General features: G+C 40.8%; 1 protein-coding gene across 2 annotated transcripts in view; it reads left to right on the top strand.

The window, feature by feature from the left end:
• The window catches only part of KANK1 (KN motif and ankyrin repeat domains 1), a 212,828-nt gene that overhangs the window by 109,801 nt on the left and 84,821 nt on the right, over positions 1-18,206 (top strand). The gene's annotated exons all lie outside the window — the stretch shown is intronic.

Genomic DNA, 18,206 nt, shown 5'->3' with positions numbered 1-18,206 from the left:
AGTTCTTTATTCGTAGTCCATACTTGTCTTAAAGGAGTAGGGGAGGTTGAGAGGCTTGGGGTAGGATTCATCTCATGCTTCAAAAATTATTTATGTAAGTTTTCAAGCCATACACTACTTAGAGGCATCTCAATGTTTAGTCTTTTTTATCTAGTTGAGTGGAAGATAGGACAGGAGAAAACAGGTAAAACTAAATCAGTACTGAGCTGTTATCCTAACAACTTTTACCTCAGGACAGATGCTAGGCATAATTTACCCTTTGCATAGCATCAGATTTGGGTGGGCCCAGTTAGGGCTTCCCTGGTGGCTCAGAGAATAAAGAATCCGCCTGCAATGCTGGAGACCCAGGTTCAATCCCTGGGTCAGGAAGATCTACCACTCAACTATCCTCGCCTGGAGAATTCCATGGACAGAGGAGCGTGACAGGCTACAGTCCATGGGGTCACAAAGAGTTGGACTCAACCCAGCAATTGAACATACAAGTTGCCTTAAACTTTGAAAAACTGTATTTACAAAAAGAAGAGCTGGCATTAAGTCAGAATAGCTAAATATGCCATTCTTTTATAATCAGATGAACTGCTATGTAATCATAATAGCTTTCCAGCATTCAGCTAGGGACAGAATGGATAAAGATATTTAATGATCCACAAGGAATCTTGCCTTCAAATTGTTAGGTACATACAGTTTACAGAACACAGATTTTCTCAAGTTAGCATTACTGTAGTTTTCAGAGGGTTTATATATAATATATTCCCATATTAAAAGTTTTTAATTAAAATTTTAGTTCTTTGCTATAATTTAAAAATACTTTAAAATCTAGATTTTCCTCAGGTGGGAGTATTTCTCCAGGTATATTTAGCTGGCTTAAATTCTTCTGTTAACATTCTCAGTTGCCTGGTTCAGGTCTGGGCAAGCCACAAGACTTTGTTCAGCTGCTGGTATCTTCTGAAATGCTCTTACTCTGTGTTACTCAGTGTCGTTAACCACATCCCATTCTTTTTCCACCCTTTCTTGGAATAGGACACTAATTCTTTAACAGTCTATCATCTAAAACCAGATTTTGTGGGTCACCTTGAGCAACAGGTAATAATGTGCAAGAAAAAGAAAAGTTGGGATAGAGTAGAATCAGCAATAAAAAGTAGCATTTCTTTATTTTCAGTGACTACAGTCCTGTTGACAGTTTTTGTCTTGACCTAAATATAAGGCACCAGTTTGCTAACTGAATTGATCATATTCTAGATTGAAAAGTAGTAATCATTTATGAGTTGACTCTTGGGTCAAATTCTCTAATTTGATCTTCTCCTATCTGGCTTATCTAAACTTTTATTTAAGGGCTAAACTGCCAAAATAATTTCAGAATACTCAATACCAGAAATCTAAGATGTTTAATTGTCTCTGGTTTTCAAGCTCCTTCGTTGAAGTCCATTTTCACCCTTTGAGGAAAGTCATGTATTATAGCTAAGAATTGTATTTTTGGATTTCATCTGATAAGAATAACTGAACAGTCGATGGATATCAGATAAAATTAGCAGGGTAAATGGTTAATAAGTGCTATCAAGGATAAATTAATTTTGAACTCTTTGTATTAGCTCTGCCAGAATTAGATCATTATACGTGAGCTTTATGAAGCATTACTGACCTTATTGAACATGTGTATGGAAAGCCCCCACATGCACTCAAGTCAGGTTTGAGTTTCATACTGACTTAGCAGTATGGAGATTCTTAAGGCATCATGTCAAAAAAGGAGTCTGAATCCACACAGGGTTTTCTAACATCCCGTGGCCCATTACTGGAGGGAAAAAAAGTAGACTTAGAGGCCTTAGACATGAATCATCTAGCACTGGTGAATCTACTCTGTTTCTAAATCTTCAAGGAGCACAGATTCTGGCAATTAGAGATGAAGAGTCTGAAACTTCATGATCATCCACTTCCTCCTTTCCCATGACTAATAGACATTCATTCTTTCCAGCTACTGTTGACATTTTCTTTCTGTTTCTCTCATCAAGATCATGAGTTGCCCTCTCCTCTAAGCAGAGCAAGCACAGCTCAGAACCCTCTTGCCAGCCCTGCCTGCTCTCTCATCTGCTCTCACTTGCTCCAGATGCAGATAACTCATGTGGCATCTTACATTGACTCTCATGTGTGGACTGTGCCCTTACCAGTGAAGGGGATACAGTTTGGACGCTCTGCCAGAAGGCTTTGGCTTGTCTTGAGGACCTCTGGTGTTGCTTAAGCCTCTTGGAAAAAGAGATATTGAAAGAGAGAATGAGAATATAAGAACAAATCCCCAAAACTGCCTTAGGAAGCCCATGACAAGAATAAATGAAAGGCTATCTTGGATGAAACAGGCAGATTACAGCTATAAACTTACCTGTTGGATTCATTGACTTTTTGATCATTCCAAAGCTCCTGAAGCTAATATTGGAGTTCCTTAACCATTTGAAGAGAAAGCCTACAAGAGAAGTTCAGAAAGATTTTTGGAAGAGGTTTTCTAGGTGTACTTGTCTTTTGTCAGTCATGAATAGGTTTCCTGAATCCTCTCAGCATGCAATAGGGGTTTGCACAATTCTGTAGCCAGTAAAAATTAGTCTTACTATTGATTGTTCCCTCTCACCAGAATAGAAAGATGATTTGTTAATATCTTACCTCTTTAGTTCTGAGGAAGACGGACATTACCATATTGGGTTAGGTTAGTGGGTCTAAACCCTGGCTATATACCATCAAAATCCTCAGTGAGTTGGATTTTTTAAATACATTTGCCCAGGCCTCACCCCCAACCCATGAAATCACCTGTGCAGTCTAGAAGCTCACTCACATCCTGGTGGAAGATGCACGAGGGTGGACATCCAGTTACCGCATGGTGTTATAAATGCTCTAGGAGGCCCAGGCTTCTGCTTCTGTGCAAGCCACTTTCATTCGCTGAACATCCCCTGGGTACTTGGTGCTGTATATATGATTTCACATTTTTCACATTGTGCACAATGTGCTTTAAAAAAAAAAAATTGATCCTATTCCAGATTGAAAAGTAGTAGTCATTTGATTTATCAGAGTTGACTCTTAGGTAAAATTCTTTAATTTATTTTCTTCCATCTGGCTTATCTAAACTTTAAGGGTTAAAGTGCTGAAATAATTTCAGAATACTTCTAAATTTGTTTTTGTTTTTACTTTCAAGTTGCTTTTATGTTTATCTTATTTGATTTTCAAAATAATTCCAGGAAGTAGAAAGACAACCACATTGCCACCAACACTTAAGGACAAGATATAGGGGGAAGGTGCTTGTTCCAGTAAAGTGAAGCCAAATCAGATATTCTGACCAGGCTTTCTGGTGCCTAAACTGACTGGAGCTGCTGTCACCACCAGGCAGCTTTGCATCTTTCTGGCACATTCACTTCCTGCCTACCACCCTAGAGGCACTAATTGAAACCCATACCTTAACTGCCCAGATTAAACTGCTTTACTGTGTTATTGTCACTCCTGTGTGGTTGGCTTGGTAAAAAACAATACATGTTCATTTCTAACAAATGTCATCAATATAGAAAAACAGAGAAAGATAAAAATAATTCTAGAATTCCACTAAATTGTTGAATGGTTATTTTTGGACAATAACAGCAGTAAAAATCTCTTCTACCACTCATTCTCATTGTGCAAATATAGAAGGCTGTATAAAATTTTACACTTCGAAGTATTGTATAGATTGAAGTACTAATTTTCTCAACAGTCCCTCAAGGTTTAAAAGAAAAAGAGTGTTTCTTTATAAGAGGTAAGCGGTTTGCCCAAGTGCAGATGTTTAGTTATTCATAGATTCTTATTGACGGAGTTCAGACTATATAATGAGGGTTTTGGACTTAATTATGCACTGCTCTGCATCCTTGGTAGCCTGTACATAAGCTGCTTATTAAGAAAGGGAGAGAGAATGCAAACTTTGCATGATATTCAGAGAAATATTGAATCAGGATTTTCAAAAGTGAAATTTACTCAGTTTTTTTTTAATATGAAGTATACTTTTCACTAAAATTGTTTTCAACCCTTCCTTAAGCTTATACTGCACAGTTTGCTGTGACCACTTTTGTTGCTGTGCTGTGTCTTGGCACTTTACAAGGGAGGGAAAGAAGGGAATAAAGGTGTAGTCTGACTTGAACTAGTAGAGCAGTTCCTGGAACCTGATAAAATTTATTTGGAATTGATGACTTGTGTTTTCAACCTCTGTAAAAGACTTCCGTTGAATCAAAAAGAAGACAGTCATCTGTGAACCTCTTCACTCATGGCCCCTAAGGCTGTGATGGGGCACTGCTCTAGGCGTGGTGAAAGATGGCTGTGAGGGTGAATAAGGTATGGGTCTTGTCCTGGAAGAAGCTTAAAATCCAATGGGAGCAAGTGATAAATGCGTAAATGATTACTTCAATTTCAAATGAATCTAGTATGCACCTGGAGAGCTGCAGAGAAGCATCCTAAAAGTTGCACTAAACAAAAGCATTTTTATCTCCTTTAAAATGCAACTTAAAACTTCCTCAATAAACCACCAAAAAGACTCCTCCTCTAAGTACAAGAGGCATACATCCAGTCTTTAATTTAAAATTGAAATCTTGACATGGACTTGCTTATGCCCTTGAGCAGCCTAATGTAAATGTCAGAGAAATCCGCATTTATAAGATGCTCTGGGGTCTGAAAGGTGCTGCCAAGGTTATACAGCAGTTAAGGTTGTTAATGTCCAGAGGAGACCCCACAGCCCACAGGGCCCTTCTTCAGTAGCAGATTCCTGCAGATTAGCAATAAGAACCAGATTTCCTCAAAGAGGAAAAAAGACTGCTCCTATCGTGTGAAAGATTTGTTAAGACATATTTTTAGTACATTTTCCCAAGTTCTTATCAAGTAGGGCCCCCAGATAAGAACTGTTCAGTATTTAGCTGTAAGCCAAAGGTTGAGAATAGGAAACATTTAAAACTTTAAGAACTTGAGTCCAACAAAAATGTTGGCTAGCAGTCTGACCTAGGTAAAATAACCATTATATCCAAGTTTCCCAGAAAAACTGCTTATTTCTGGGAAAGTTCCAGGCCTCCATGTTTTTGTCTTTTCTCTTTTTATCCACAGGAAACGTGTGCTGAATCTTCTGATAATTATCCATTGTCAAAAGGTCTATATTTCTATATCCCTGCTTCTGTACAGAATGTCTAGAAAAGACCAGAACTCAAAATTGTTTAATCACTTTTTAAAAATTTTGAATAGGTCTTTGCCTTTCCCTGCTTTGTTAACTGAATAACCACCAAAGAAATATCGTGAGAGATACTCAAACAACTGTTCAGAATAAAATCAATGAAAAGTTTCAAGGCTTTTTTGCCAAACATGGACTCATACTTTAAAACGATCAGTCTCCTGAGTGGGTTGGCCTGGGGAACATACTGTATACTTGAAGACTTTGAGAACTTGTCGCTCTTTCTAGACTGCTCATCTCTCTGATCACTCAGGTCGTTTACCAGTTTCAGCCCACTCTACATTGTTCTAAATTATAATTTTCATCCTGAACCCACCCTTAAATTACTTCAAAAATTTCCCTGCATTCTATTCAACTTTTGGAACCTTCCCCTTAATTTCTTGTATTCTCTGTGTGTACACCAGTGTTTCCCAGTATCTTTTCTTTCCAGCTTACCCCTTCTACCATTCTCTGTAGCCACCAGTTTTGTCTTTGTTCATTCCCGTTTATTTGATTTGTTCTCTCCTTAGCACTCTTCCTTTACTCCTGGCCAAAGAGTAGAGTGAGCAAGAGATTTCTTAATTAACAACATCTGAAGTCACGAAGTGTGAGAGACAGATTGGGCCATAGAGCATCCTGGCTTACTCCTCATTTGATGGCCAAGCTCAGAGGCATGTCATAGATGAGGACAGAGCCTGGGTAAACCCAAGTCTCCCTTCCCTCCTGTTCTCCCTTACCACAGCATCTGCTTAGAATACCCAGGTCCACTCAGGTTGGAAATGGAGGCCCTCATCTTTCACCTCAAGTTTCTTATCCAGCCTAGTACTTTCTTTCCCCTCCCATTTCAAGCATGTGCCTTGGCAAGGACCTCCTTTCCCTGTTGATCTCTGTTAATAAGCTTGACTGGCAAATGCCACAAGACATTGGTCTCTTCTGTCAAAGATACTCTTGGGTGATGCTGAGGGTCTTTTTGCCAGTAATGGAACAACCCCCCCGTACTGAAGCTGCCCATCTTCTATCCATCTTAGTCCATTGTAATGTTGCCTTCTGGAATCTGTGTTCAATCTGTTGGTCTTATCCATGCACTTCATCCCTGCTAATATTTTGATTTTGTTGTGATGTAACTTTCAGGGAGACCAAGGGTGGATGTGTAGGATCTGTGTACTTATTTAAGCATAAATACATCATGTTCTAGATTGAGGCAGGGGTCAGGTGTTTTGTCTTTTCTCCCCTTTCTGTTTTCAGCAGTGGTGGTACCTCAGAAATTTAGGGCGGAGTAAGGTTTGGGCCAAAATTAGTAGTATTTATTTGTTTAGTTAATAAGGATTTATTAAGTGCCTGACCTATACACAGCCGTCTGCTAAATGAAGATTATATTAATAAAGTAGAAATCACAAAGTCTGACTAAACGAGCATTCAAAATATTTATATCAAGAATAATAAGCATAATTTTTATTGTCACAGTGTTTTTTAATAGTATATGAAATACTTATAAAATGCAGTTGCTTGTTCCATTTCCTCAGTAATTCTATAGAAAGTATTTTCTGCATTTTATTGCTGAGGAAGTAAAGCTGGGAGAGATTCTGTCCCAGCTCTGAAAGCCAGAGAAACAAGTGAATACAGGCTTAGCCCCATGCCCAGCCCACTTGTCCAGACCTATTTCTGGCTTCAGAAATCTGGGTGCCCTGCCTGTCTCCTGTTGCTTTCATTCTCTGCATTAGGCTACCTATTGGATAACTGGCTTTTTGGTTTCTGTCTTGCCCTCTTCCTGGGTTTCATTATTCTCCACTCCAGACTCCAAATAATGCCTGGGATGGGCCTCACAGTAGGTGAGCATTTCTGTATTTCTGTTCCTTGGTGTACCTAGTTTTATGCATTAATATATCTGAGATTGGGATGCATCTTATAATTGCCAGTGAAATTCATGTCTTTCTGAGAATTTGCATCTGCCAGTCACTGGGCACTGCCAAACAGACCAGGCATAAGAGTCTCTGCCTGAGGGTGTTCAGACCAAACTGGTGGTGGGAATTCAGGATGTAAGCCTACCTTCATATGGGCTTGTGGTTCAACTCCTTGGGAAGGTCCCCCTTCCCTCCACACAGTTCCAGGTTCTCATTGCCATCTCTTTCTGAGTGGCAGGCTTACTTCTCTGTGGCTTTTTGGTGCTCCAGCTTTATGCAGGACTCCTGTGTCTGTTCAATTCCCCACTTACGTGCTTTTGATTTCTCAGTGGTACATAAAATAATGTCCATTTTGTGATGGTGACATCTCCGATTTAATGAAATATAGCCTTATGCGGTGAGAGCAACTCTGGGTGACTCTTGGTGTTGCCTTGCTTAACATCTTTTTTACTTCAGAGGAATTAGTGGGTGTTCCTTGCTTCTCATCCCCCAGGTAAGGCTTGCTTACCTGCTCAGACAAAACCCTAAATGTATGACCATTCACTCTCCCTTCCCCCAGCCTTCCTGGCAGCTGCCTAACTTGGTTACACACATGCAACAGAAATACAATGTTAATAAATATTTCTACATGTAATAGAGAAACAAGCTGTAAAAATAGTCCTTTGCCATCTGCTCAGATGAGTTCTAGGAAAAGCAATGACATTTTATGATTCAGTAACTTAACTATCCTTGTGGTTCCTGTAAGGCACATCATAGACAAACAAGTCATAAATATCCAGACACATGTCTTCAGAGAAAATGCGTTGGTCTATGAAGCAAATATAAATAACAAATACTGAATCTTCTTTCTCTCAGTGAAGGTCCAGAACAACACTACTGAATTCTCACTAGAGAAACAGTGTTTCAGAGTTGCAGTTTACAGTCCAAATGTGAGAGAACTGGGCTCAGGGACTCCCAAGGCTTATACTGGGGGAGATAAAAGTGCAGTAAACAGCAGAAAATAATAATAGTTTATTTACTTCATGCTCTTTATATGTCAGGCCCTGTACTAGGCACTTTGCATATATTAGCTCATCTCTTAATGGAACATGAGTGCTCATTTTAAGAAGAAAGGGGATAATGATAGGAATAAAGGTAATTAATCGAAATCAAAGATGAGTTTACTGTGGAACATCAACAAAGGGAAATGAGAGAAGCTACAGAAAACTTAGTCAAGACCTGATTGTTGTCTTAACAAAAAGGCAAGGTCACACCCCCTGCTAAGTCACTTCAGTCGTGTCCGACTCTGTGCAACGCCATAGACAGCAGCCCACCAGGCTCCGCTGTCCCTGGGATTCTCCAGGCAAGAATACTGGAGTGGGTTGCCATTTCCTTCTCCAATGCATGAAAGTGGAAAGTGAAAGTGAAGTCGCTCAGTTGTGTCTGACTCTTAGCGACCCCATAGACTGCAGCCTACCAGGCTCCTCTGTCCATGGGATTTTCCAGGCAAGAGTACTGGAGTGGGGTGCCATTGCACACCTCCTAGAGCAATGGAAATAAAAGAAAAAAAACAAATGGGACCTAACTAAACTTAAAAGCTTTTGCACAAGAAGGAAACTATAAGCAACGTGAAAAGATAGCCTTCAGAATGGGAGAAAATAATAGCAAACGAAGCAACTGACAGAGAATTAATCTCAAAAATATACAAGCAGCTCATGCAGCTCTATACCAAAAAAATAAATGACCCAATCAAAAAATGGGCCAAAGAACTAAACAGACATTTCTCCAAAGAAGACATACAGATGGCTAACAAACACATGAAAAGATGCTCAATATCACTCATTATCAGAGAAGTGCAAATCAAAACCACGATGAGGTACCATCTCACACCAGTTAGAATGTCTGCTATCCAAAAGTCTATAAGCAATAAGTGCTGGAGAGGGTGTGGAGAAAAGGGAACCCTCTTACACTGTTGGTAGGAATGCAAACTAGTATAGCCACTATGGAGAGCAGTGTGGAGATTCCTTAAAAAACTGGAAATAACTGCCATACAACCCAGCAATCCCCCTGCTGGGCATACACACCGAGGAAACCAGAATAGAAAGAGACATGTGCACCCCAGTGTTCACTGCAGCACTGTTTACAATAGCCAGGACATGGAAGCAACCTAGATGTCCATCAGCAGACGAATGGATAAGAAAGCTGTGGTACATATACACAATGGAATACCACTCAGCTATTAAAGAGAACACATTTAAATCAGTTCTAATGAGGTGGATGAAACTGGAGCCTATTATACAGAGTGAAGTAAGCCAGAAAGAAAAACACCAATACAGTATATTAACACAGATATATGGAATTTAGAAAGATTGTAACGATGACCCTAGATGCAAGACAGCAAAAGAGACACAAATACAAAGAACAGACTTTTGGACTCTGTGGGAGAAGGTGAGGGTGGAATGATTTGAGAGAATAGCATTAAAACATGTATATTACCATATGTGAAATAGATCACCAGTCCAGGTTTGATGCATGAGACAGGATGCTCAGGGCCAGTGCACTTTGATGACCCTGAGGGATGGGATAGGGAGGGAGGTGAGAGGGGGGTTCAGGATGGGGAACACATGTACACCCATGGCTGATTCATGTCAATGAATGGCAAAAACCACTACAATATTGTAAAGTAATTAAAATAAATAAATAAATTTTGAGGAAAAAAAAAAGGCAGGGTCAGCATATGCCTGGTTGATGGGAACAGCTGCATTGGTACAAGCAGTTCTAGGAGGATCTGTATCTGCTGTTGCTGTTTCTGTTCGGTGTTGGCATGCTTGCATCCCACCCACCCACAGATATTTTCTTACTCCTTTGCTTTTGAGACAGAAGACTTGAATTCACAAGTTGAGTTAAAAACTGGTTAAATATACAGGGCAATTTATGCCGGGCAAACAGAATTACCTATGAAAGTTATGCTGTTCACACTTCAGGATGGAACAACTACTAAGACTCTGTCTCCTTGCTCTCATGTTCTTCCTCCACTCACTAGGTGATTTCCTCATGTCAGCCAAAGTAGCAGTTCCTGAAACCAACCCAAACCTGTGGCTTTGGAGCTCACATGACTTTCAGTGACTCCCACTGCTTTCAAAATAAAATCCAAACTTCTTAGCTTGGCTTCAGTTCAGTTCAGTTCAGTTGCTCAATCATGTCTGACTCTTTTCCACCCCATGGACTGCAGCACACCAGACCTCCCTGTCCATCACAAACTCCCAGAGTTTACCCAAACTCATGTCCGTTGAGTCGGTGATGCCATCCAACGATCTCATCCTCTGTTGTTCCCTTCTCCTCCTGTCTACAATCTTTCCCAGCATCAGGGTCTTTTCCAATGAGTCAGCTCTTTGCATCAGGTGGCCAAAGTATTGGAGTTTCTGCTTCAATCAGTCCTTCCAATGAACACCCAGGACTGATATCCTTTAGGATGGACTGATTGGGCCTCCTTGCAGTCCAGGGGACTTTCAAGGGTCTTCTCCAACACCACAGTTCAAAAGCATCAATTCTTTGGCGCTCAGCTTTCTTTATCGTCCAGCTCTCACATCCATACATGACTATTGGAAAAACCATAGCCTTGATGAGAGGGACCTCTGTTGGCAAAGTAATGTCTCTGCTTTTGAATATGCTGTTTAGGTTGGTCATAATGTTCCTTCCAAGGAGTAAGTGTCTTTTAATTTTATGGCTGCAATTATCATCTGTAGTGATTTTGGACCCCAAAAAGATAAAGTTAGCCACTGTTTCTACTGTTTCTCCATCTGTTTGCTACAAAGTGATGGGACCAGATGCCATGATCTTAGTTTTCTGAATGTTGAGCTTTAAGCAACTTTTTCACCCTCCTCTTTCACTTTCATCATGAGGCCTTCTTCACTTTCTGCCATAACGGTGGGGTCATCTGTGTATCTGAGGTTATTGATATTTCTCCTGGCAATCTTGATTTCAACCTGTGCTTCATCCAGCCCAGAGTTTCTCATGATGTACTCTGTATATAAGTTAAATAAGCAGGGTGACAATATATAGCCTTGACGTACTCCTTTTCCTATTTGGAACCAGTCTGTTGTTCCATGTCCAGTTCTAACTGTTGCTTCCTGACCTGCATACAGATTTCTCAAGAGGCAGGTCAGGTGGTCTGGTATTCCCATCTCTTTCAGAATTTTCCATAGTTTATTGTGATCCTTACAGCTTAGCATACAAAGCCCTTAGTCATTTCCGGCCCTCGCATATTTCTTTGTGACCCCTTGAACTATACAGTCCATAGAATTCTCCAGGCAAGAATACTGGAGTGGGTAGCCTTTCTCTTCTCCAGAGGATCTTCCCAACCCAGGGATCAAACCCAGGTCTCTCGCATTACAGGCCGATTTCTAACCAGCTGAGCCAGATTGGAAGCCCTGCATATTTACTTTCCCACAACTCCCTCATACACACCCCTTTGGAATCTTCCTGCCTTTGCATCTGCTGTATGTCTTCTTTGAAGACTACACATCCTCCCCTTCAGGGCCAACAACTTACTTATCTTTAAAATTCCTTTCAAGAGTAACATCCTCTGATAACCCTTCCCCACATTCCAGTTTGGGTAATCTGCCATTCCTTTGTGCTTCTGTACAACTCAGCTCATGTTAACAGGATCAGTATTTAACATACAGTTAAATTACCGTATGTTGTAATAACTTCCTTCCGTTACTCTCTGTTCCGTGAGTTCAAGGGCAATATCATTGATCCCTGCCTCCCTAGGACCAGCACCTTCAGTTCAGTTCAGTCGCTCAGTCGTGTCCGACTCTTTGCAACCCCATGAATCGCAGCACGCCAGGCCTCCCTGTCCATCACCAACTCCTGGAGTTTACTCAAACTCATGTCCATCGAGTTGGTGATGCCATCCAGCCATCTCATCCTCGGTTGTCCCCTTCTCCTCCTGCCCCCAATCTCTCCCAGCATCAGGCTCTTTTCTAATGAGTCAGTTCTTCGCATGAGGTGGCCAAAGTATTGGAGTTTCAGCTTTAGCATCAGTCCTTCCAATGAACAGCCAGGACTGATATCCTTTAGAATGGACTGGTTGAATCTCCTTGCAGTCCAAGGGACTCTCAAGAGTCTTCTCCAACACCACAGTTCAAAAGCATCAATTCTTCAGCGCTCAGCTTTCTTCACAGTGCAACTCCCACATCCATACGTGACCACTGGAAAAAACATAGCCTTGACTAGATGGACCTTAGTCAGCAAAGTAATGTCTCTGCTTTTTAATATGCTGTCTAGGTTGATCATAACTTTCCTTCCAAGGAGTAAGGGTCTTTTAATTTCATGGCTGCAATCACCATCTGCAGTGATTTTGGAGCCCCCCAAAATAAAGTCTGACACTGTTTCCCCATCTATTTCCCATGAAGTGATGGGACCAGATGCCATGATCTTCGTTTTCTGAATGTTGAGCTCTAAGCCAACTTTTTCACTCTCCACTTTTACTTTGATTAAAAGGCTTTTTAGTTCCTCTTCACTTTCTGCCATAAGGGTGGTGTCATCTGCATATCTGAGGTTATTGATATTTCTCCCGGCAATCTTGATTCCAGCTTATGCTTCTTCCAGCTCAGTGTTTCTCATGATGTACTCTGCATATAAGTTAAATAAGCAAGGTGACAATATACGCCTTGACGTACTCCTTTTCCTATTTGGAACCAATCTGTTTTTCCATGTCCAGTTCTAACTGTTGCTTCCTGACCTGCATATAGGTTTCTCAAGAGGCAGGTCAGGTGGTCTGGTATTTCCATCTCTTTCAGAATTTTCCCCAGTTTATTGTGATCCACACAGTCAAAGGCTTTGGCATAGTCAATGAAGCAGAAATAGATGTTTTTCTGGAACTCTCTTGCTTTAGAGAAGATAATTACTAGGAGAAGATAATTACTTATTATATATACTGTAACTGGTGCAGATGGAGGTTTCATGCAAAATAAATCAGTTTATCATTTTTGTTTTTTAATAACTTCTACTTTCAAATGCAAGTGTAGCACCTTCAGGGCACAAAGCACAGCCTTCCTTTCAAATGGGACTTTTCATAATTCTGTATCTACACATTGACTGTCTGTGTGTGAAGAGACTGGGGGACATTTCCTTTCTTATAAGCTACATCAGGGGTTTAACTTAGAATTGATTATCACAGGGAAGTTTTCTCGGTGCCTCATTAAAGAATATAATGAAAGTAAGTATTTTAGCAAAGCAAATATGATGAGAGAAAACAGACTTTTCTCTCCACATATTATGAGTTTCTGTACCATTTTGTAACCAATCTTGACCTTTTTTACACACTCACTTTTTCTATCCCATAAGAAAATAAAGAAATGAAATATTTATGGATATTAATAAAATAATAATACTTGTTATACTTTTTCCTGCCATTCAGGTTAGTACCAACAGTGCCACTCCTAATGAATAAATTCTCTTTGCCTATCTTGGCAAAATCCATATTGCTGAACCTGGTCTGGGGACCCCCAAATGTTCATTCTAGCTCATTTTTCTAGTGGTCATGTTGGAATGTGTTTTAGGTGTGAGTAACAACCCAAGAAAACCCCAAATCAGATTGGCTTATACAGTAAGAAAATTTTATCTTTTTCATAACTTAAGTCCAGAGAGCAGCTTCTGAGGTTGATTTAGTAGCCCAGTGATATCAGAAGCCCAGGCTGTTAAATGTCATTTCACTCTGTTATTCACCGTCTGCTGGTTTATCCTCTGCTTGGTGGCAGAATGGCTGCAGAAGTGCCGAGCACCACATCCAGACCAGCACTGTGTATTTCCTTTAGGATTGAGGAATCTTTTCTCAGAAGTTTCCTAGAGAATGTCTCCTTAAATCCCTCTGACCAGAATTGAGTCACATGTCCTTTCCCAAATCAGTCACTGCCAAGGGGATTGATGCTACTGTGGTAACCAACCTAGGGAGAGCAGATGGGGAGAGTCAGTCATCAGGACTACAGGCCTCTCTTTCTATCCATCCCTTAGGCATCCCCTTCTCCCAGGTCCTCTGCTCCATGGAACTTTCCTAGCCCACTCTCTGTTCTGATCATTTGGCACCTTTGTGAAGAAGGTCACATCTCTGATGAGATTCTGAGGTCCTTCGGCATGTCTGCCCTTCTCTTTGTTCCCTAGTGTACTTTTCAGAGAACCAGAGATCCTGAATGTATTTGTGCAAACCCTTTCCCCAAAATATGAAGACCAGTATAACTCACAGAAGGAAATGTTGTTACATCTTATTCATAATAAGCCCCTTTGAGACCCGTGTTAGTTAATTCAATCGTGCCCAACTCTTTGCGACCACATGAACTGCAGCCCACCAGGCTCCTCTGTCCATGGGATTCTCCAGGCAAGGATACTGGAGTGGTTTGCCATTTCCTTTTCCAGGGGATCTTCCTCTCCCAGGGATCGAACCTGGGTTTCCTGCACTACAGGCAGGTTCTTTACTGACTGAGCTACCAGGGAAGCCCTGGTCCTTAGAATAGAATATTCACTCCTTCTCTTATTAGAAAGTAAGAATTCCATGTTAGTCGAACAATAAAGAGTAAAAATAGCATTCACAATTTATTAATATTCTCTCTCCATCCATTCATTCACATCCCTTTTTAGCCCTTTTGTAAGGAATCATAAACTCAGTTTCTGCATGGTATGTGCTCACTCACTCAGTCCCATGGCCTGTAGCCTGCCAGGCTCCTCTGCCCATGGGATTTTCCAGGCGAGAATACTGGAGTGGTTGCCATTTCCTTCTCCAGGAGATCTTCCCGACCCAGGGATCAAACTCGCGTCTTCTGCGTCCCCTGCACTGGCAGCCAGGTTCTCTACCACTGAACCACCTATGCATGGTACATAGAGTCTGTTATTAGTGTGACCGTTTTTTTAATGCTCTCAGTGATTCTGTCTTCACTGTCTTGGGTTGGCCAAAAAGTTAATTCTGGTTTTCCATACCATCTTATGGAAAAACCCAAATGAACATTTTGGCCAACCCAATACATCAGAATTATTGAAGGAGCTTTTTTAGAATATGCATATTCAAGTGTCATATTTAAGTGTCAATTGGTCTGGAATAGAGCCCAGTCTGTTTTCATCAAATGAGATTTAGGAGTTTCCCAGGAGACAGTGAGGAATTGCTCTTAGATAGCCATACACCAAATCCTTGGTGATTATTATCAGAATAATTTCAGACTTCTCAGTGTTCTTGTACCAGATAGTTGCCTTGCCTTGTTTCTCATTATTTGTACATCTAACCATGCAAGCTAGGTGCTTATTTCTGTTTGTTTAGTATCCACCTTCCCTCTTCCCTTTCCTCACCTGGATCATAAGCATCTCATTTCCCTTCTGTTCCACATCATTCTGGGCAATAATGAAGAAGTGGAGCTCAGTTGTTTTCTCTCAAGAGAGTAGTTTTTCCCAGATCCTGAGCTTTGCTTGTCAGCTTCATACTCTGTAAGCCCTTATGGAATGTCCACTGTTTTATCTTAGCTTATATAGCAGCAGTCACTGTTGGGGAAACTGAAATAGAAGATCCAGGGGCTCTTATCAAAAATAATGATTAAGGTATGAGTAGAGTAGCCACTGAGGGGCAAATTAATGTAGCTACATGGTCTCCATCATTAGTGGTAGACTAAGACATTGCTCATCCAAGAAGTGTACTGTTGTTCTTTTTCACTGACACTGTAATTATCTGAGGCTTTTCATCAACTTCTAAAGCATCTAAATACTTTCATGATGTATCATAGACTCTTGCAGTTCCAGGGATTCTTTTGGCAGACCAGTGCCATGAAGAAAGATAGGTCTCATCTCACTGCCTGGAACCCTGACCTGTCCAGCATGACACGAAATGTAGACAAACACCACCTGTGGCTGATTGCAAACAGGATTCGACTGAAAGAATGGGAGAGGAGGGGCAGTGAGTTCACTCATAGAGGCTCCCTGCCCCTGCTGTTTTTCTTACCTGTGGAGTTATAAAGCTTCCTTGGCTGAAATCACTTGTTCCATATTAACCACCTCTGTTCTCTCTTCAACTTCCCTGGTGGCTCAGCTGGTAAAGCCTCTGCTTACAATGTGGGAGACCCAGGTTCGATCCCTGGGTTGGGAAGATCCTCTGGAGAAGGAAATGGCAACCCACTCCAGTACTCTTGCCTGGAAAATCCCATAGACAGAGGAGCTCTCTTCTTTTCTACCTTCCTAAGGTTTTGTCTTCTGGGCCACCATCTCGCATTTCCAGGAGGGAACTATAGCTTGCCAGGGATGTAACTATAGCTGCTGTGTCAGGGATGCTCTGATTTTGCTCAGGAGAAGCATAGTGATAGAACGTCAGATAAATGGTTCCTCACCATTGGTGCTCAAATTCCCTTGTTGGCACCAGCTCTGTGAAGTGTCCCAATGTGTATTGTCAACTTGAAGCAGAATATTTGGCAAAGAATGTTTTGGTTCTCTGCTCCCAAGTTCTGGGCAAACAAAAGTTGTCCATCCTTTCAGGAGAGCCTAGCTTTGTTGTCTTAAACTCGGTGAGTTTGATTTCTGCCATTGAAGCACTTGGTTCTGTACAGTTCTTTTGCATAGATTCCTTTGATCCTCGAATCATTTGAGTGTTGAAATTTCCTTCTGACTTCTCCACAGAATGGTTCTTCTTCCTGCCAGTCAATTTGACTGTGCCACTGCTGGGGCCAGAGCACAAAGGGACATAACAAGGTCAACAACTTAGGACTTGTTTACTCTTTGTAACCTACGGCAGTACAAATGGATTTAACTACATTTATATTGGTGTATTTTAATACATTCACCTAAATAAGGTTGATGACTTAAAAGCGTCATAAAACACATAGTACATAAAAAACCATATATCCATGTAAGTCCTACATTCCTAAAGGAACCTCATGTGTGTGCTCAGTTGCTAAGTTGTGTCCTACTCTTTGTGACCCCATGGACTGTAGTCCACCAGGCTCAGCCATAAAAACACTCTAAAAGATGTACTTTTCCCACAGAGATCTGCTGCTAAACAGGTTGTTTCACCAGGCTTCCTTTTACTTTGTCTAGGATTATATTCCACTATATTTTACTTGAATATGTGTCTCCATTTTAATTTTCTCTCATTCTTATCATTTGCAGTAAGTTTCTAAGAGCCCATCTTCTTTCCATCTGCTGATCTTGGATGATTTTACCAAGCAGTGCCATTCCCTTCTGCCTTCCTGTGTGTGTGTATGTATGAGTGCACACACGCCTGCCTGCCTGTCTCAGGCTCTAGGTAAAGTCTTCATTGTACATAGCTTTATTTTAAAATAATTCCACACCTGAGTTAGGGAACCCCAAATCTCTCATCCAAAATCCTATGCTTTGTAAAGTGTTAGACTCTTGACTATTTAGCTTTGTCCTAACTGCTCAGGCAGATGAAGTCTGTTTGAATGGAAAACCTTTTTAGAACATACATCAACATTTTAAAATGTCTGCCTAGGTTGCAGTGAAATTTTGAAAGAGAGTGCTCCATTTTATTGTCAGTTTTTAAATAGATGTAGCCAAGAGCCATGTTGTTAGCCCAAATCAAATTTTCATTTACCATCAGTGATACTCCAAACCTGAAAAACATTTTTTCTATGTCGGGGAAAGACCTGCAATGGTGAGAAATTCACCTGTAAGAAATGTGATTTCCGCATGAAAGTGATAATTAATGCAGTTAGATGTGTGCAATATGGTTAGAGGTAGTCTGGGCTTGTGTATATTTACTCTGTCTTTATCAGATAAACAAGTGAAAGTCCTTTACCTAAGTGTTGTTTCCTGCACTAAAATATACCTTATCACATGTTTGCTTTGGTTATTGGATGTAAAGAAGAGCATCCATCTTGATAATCCTCTTTTTTTTGTTAGTATTCTTTCTGCCTTTTCCAAACAGGGATTGTTCTGTGAAACAGCTAATAAGATCATCACCACCACTACCATAAACACATAAACAAAGCGATGTACAGGGTGTTCTGAGCATTGGAATTCCAAAGAATTTTAAAGCAAATGGCTTTGCACCTAAGGAACTTGGAAGGAGACATCCTCATGCCACTCTGTTTGTGCTTTCCAAAAGTAGTGGGAGAGAACAGCCTACTCTGAGGGTAACATGCGAAGAC

This window comes from Oryx dammah, unplaced genomic scaffold (genome assembly GCF_014754425.2).
Source record: "Oryx dammah isolate SB20612 unplaced genomic scaffold, SCBI_Odam_1.1 HiC_scaffold_1, whole genome shotgun sequence".
In the NCBI taxonomy this organism is placed as follows: Eukaryota; Metazoa; Chordata; class Mammalia; order Artiodactyla; family Bovidae; genus Oryx; species Oryx dammah.
Note: the sequence above shows the minus strand (reverse complement) of the source record. Positions and strands in the feature narration are given on the sequence as shown.